Raw genomic sequence first — 4195 nt, forward strand, 5'->3', positions numbered from 1 at the left:
TCCTCGTACTTAATGCAATTGTAGGATTGTGGATTTGGAAGAAATTCCTATCTATGTTCGTATGGGATTAGGGTTCAATCACCGAGAAATTGGGGTTGTTCTAATCTTGGAAACTCATGGTCCATTTTACCCTTGCATCTTTTATTCATCATCCATGTTTCATGATAACCCCTCGAAGGGATCCACATCCATAGGCCTTTGCATTACATTGAGTTTCTTGCTTACTTATTGCTTGTTCTCTCTAATTTGTTGATAATCTTGTTTTAGTTTTAATTGCACCTAGTAGAGTAAATTCTCTCACTTGAGATCTTAGGCTAGATAATAGCTCGAGAAGGAGTAATAGGAGATCCTTAGCCCCATGGAATACGATCCTCATGTCTTCGCACGAGGTATTACTTGGCGATCTCGTACACTTGCGGGGAAACAATCAAGTTTTTGGCTCCGTTGCCGGGAACCTTTAAGGAATTCTAGGAAACTTTTAGATTATTACTCTAGCCATTCAATTCTTTACTCATTTGTTATTGTTATTTTTATTTTCCTTTGATCTTAATATTTGAATTCATTCTCTATTCCTTTCTGTATAGTTCATCTCGTGAGTGCCACATGGCAAATCCGAACATCAAGTTGGAAGGTTACAAACATAGATTTGAAGGCTGGATTAATTGACAAACTCAACAACATTTTTCACACCCTCAAGACAATTATTTACGGTGGCAGCTGGCACATAGTGTTTGAGACCTTTATGGAAAGTGGAACACCATCAGTGGGAGGAGGAAGTGAATCACCAATTGAACAATTTGTTTTGACTACCGAGGACTGACAGTCTACTAGCATGATTCTCACCCTAGAGGACCGCGCTGAAATGGACCAGGTGTTAGCAGAGGTACAGGAGTCCGGCTTAGAGCATCAGTATGTTTTGAGCTTCTTGTCTATGGTATAGACAACAGTTCCTATGAGAGTGCAGGGTCTAAACAGGGTGATGAGATTTGGAACAGAGGTTTGATGACGTCAACTGACGAAGCACCAGATTTGGAGTTGAAAACACTACCTGAACACCTTGAGTATGCCTTTTTGGGAGAAGGTACACAACTTCCAGTCTTCATCTCTTCAAACCTTATAGTTGAGCAAAAGAAAGGATTGGTGGATGTGCTAAAAAGGCACAAGAGAGCGATTGCTTTGAAGATTGCTGACATAAAAGGGATAAACCCGTCTGTTTGCACTCACAAAATTCTAATGATAGATGAACACAGACCCAAAGCCTTGCCGCAAAGAAGACACAATCCAAATATGAAGGAAGTTGTTTGGGCAGAACTAATCAAGCTTCTCGATGCTGGCATTATCTACCCAATATTAGACAGTGAGTGGGTAAGCCTCGTGCAAACGGTTCCAAAGAAGGGAGGAATGACTGTGATCACCAATGAAAAAAAATGAATTAATCCCAACTCATACAACTACCGGGTGGAGAGTATGCATCGACTATAGAAAATTAAATGATGCCAGCCGAAAAGATCATTCTCCCCTACTATTCATTGACCAGATACTGGAGAGACTAGCTGGACATGCCTACTATTTCTTTCTGGATGGGTTCTCTGGTTATTTCCAAATTCCCATCGCCCCCGAAGATCAGTAGAAGACTACGTTCACTTGTCTGTATGGCACATTTGCTTATCGCCGCATGCCTTTCGGGCTATGTAACGCCCCGGCTACCTTTCAGAGATGCATGGCGGCTATGTTTGAGGGCATGGTGGAAGATTTTATGGAAGTGTTCATGGATGATTTCTCTGTCTTTGGTGATTCATTCGATGTGTGCCTCAAGAACCTAGAGCGGGTCCTCATTTGATGTGAAGAGACTAATCTTGTGTTAAGTTGGGAGAAATGTCATTTCATGGTCCAAGAGGGGATAGTCTTGGGTTACAAAATTTTGAAAGAAGGAATTGAGGTCAAAAAGGCAAAGATTTCCACCATCGAAAAGTTACCACCGCCAAATTCTATGAAGGCCATAAGAAGTTTTTTGGGACATGCCGGGTTCTATAGAAGAATCATCAAGGATTTTTCTAAAATTGCTAGACCCCTGACAAGGTTGTTGGAAAAGGATGTCCCATTTGAGTTCAATAATGATTGCATGACGTCCTTCATGACACTCAAGGAGAAACTAATTCAAGCACCCATCATGGTAGCTCCAGATTCGAACTCACCATTCGAATTGATGTGCGATGCGAGTGCCTTTGCAGTTAGGGTGGTGCTTGGTCAACGGAGTGACAAACATTTCCATCCCATTTATTATGCAAGTAAGACTCTAACAGGAACCCAAGAGAACTACACTAGAACTGAAAAGGAACTACTTGCCGTGGTGTTTGCCTTTGATAAATTTTGTCATATTTGGTTTTTCTAAAGTGGTGGTGTACACCGATCATTCGGCTTTGAGGTACTTACTTAGCAAATCAGATGCCAAACCATGTTTGATAAGTGATAAGTCCTTGTGCGATATGAATGCGAAGCGTTCATTCCTTATGTTGAGCATTACTTTTCTTAGGTTTTTACACTAATATGTGTGTTTTTATGTTACTTTCATGCAGGTAGGGTTGTGAGGCCAAGTATGAAGGAAAGAAGCCAATGTGGATTACAATGCACTGATTTTGGAGGAAATCTTGCTAAGGTTCAAACGCGAAGACATAGGTCGATGTGAGATGCTAGAGTGTGTGCCAACCTCCTCGTATCCGAGTTGGCACATCCATTTGGAGGGCCACAAAGGCAGTCACACTCGAGCATTCCGACTTATGCACATAGAACATGAGCTTCACCAACGTGCCTATCATTGAAGATGCAAGTGATCCACGACGTGAACGTGTGTCCCTTTGCGTTACTCCGATGAAAGTATGGATTCGGGACACTATTCAGGCCGGACACTGTAGTAGAGAACTGTAGCAACACGGTAGAAAGTACTATAGCAACACTGTTCATAGTTGGCCGAGAAAACAGAAATTCAGAGGATCCACACGGGCGTGTGGAAATTATCCACGCCTGTGTGGAAATTCCCTACGGGCGCGTGAAGTATCCACGCCCGCGTAGTTGCCCGATTCCAGCCCTATTTAAAGCCGAATCAGCCCCGATTTTTGGATTCTTTTCTCCATCTTTTCCCCAACTTGAGAGAGGGCTTCGGCTAGGGTTTTGAGGGGTATTGGCAAAGGTTTTGGAGAGGTTCTATGGCTTCGACATCTTCATTCTTTAGGAAGAAGGTTGGTAGGGGAGCTTCCGTCGAGGCGTATCCTATACCGGACGAGGGAATTCTTGGACGACGAGTAGAGGACTTTCCACAAGACCATCGACGCGACTATCGAGGGGGTTTCTTTATGGATTCATTGCTTTTACATTCTATTTCTTTGATTGTACTTAGCTCCATGGAGAGCTAAACCCCTAGTGGGTACTTGGGTATTGTGAACCCTAGGATGTATTCGTTTCTTTGAATCTTTTTCTTATGGTTTCAATAAATTGATGTTTATTGTGAGTTCCAACCTTGAATGCTTGATTGTATGAACATTTCCCCTAGAGTGACACTAGGGTTGAGAGTTCTTGTTGGTAACCTTGTGAGTGAGTGACACACCACGAGCGTTAGACAAAGCTAGGTTTGAGAGGGTTGAGAGGGTGAGTCGAGAGGTACAGGAGCGTCCCCTTTCCCCTCTGACGTGATAGATTCTACCTCCGTTCCTCGAGTTCTTTGCGGTCATAATAGAGTGAATGGTCTAAGGGATGAACTTCCGCTGGGGCTTAGTTGCGCGTGCAACGGAGTGAAGCATTGAGTTGATCTTAGTATCTAGAGCTCAATTGTGGTTAGGGACCTTCCACCTGGACCAAAGGGTTAGGTCTATAATAAGGAAGAGATTTATCACTTGGAATCCCTAGATCTCATTGCAACTCTATGCGAGTGCGAGGTGTTGATATTGTTCGATTTCTCCTCCGGGACATGTATAGAGTTAGACATAGTTGACCTTAGATTTGGGACTATGTAATTAAGGATTTCCACGACTCACCATTGCATTGATTAGGAAGTATAATAGAGGGTTCTTGCACTTGAAACAATTATCCTAGGCGGAGCATTATCCGGGTACCCCATCTTTATCGATTGCCTTACCGCCCTCTTTACTTTTGCTCTCTTACTTGTTGCTTTTACTGTTGAGAATTGAATCATTGTCACACT

Source organism: Dioscorea cayenensis, chromosome 9 (genome assembly GCF_009730915.1).
Source record: "Dioscorea cayenensis subsp. rotundata cultivar TDr96_F1 chromosome 9, TDr96_F1_v2_PseudoChromosome.rev07_lg8_w22 25.fasta, whole genome shotgun sequence".
Taxonomy (NCBI): Eukaryota; Viridiplantae; Streptophyta; class Magnoliopsida; order Dioscoreales; family Dioscoreaceae; genus Dioscorea; species Dioscorea cayenensis.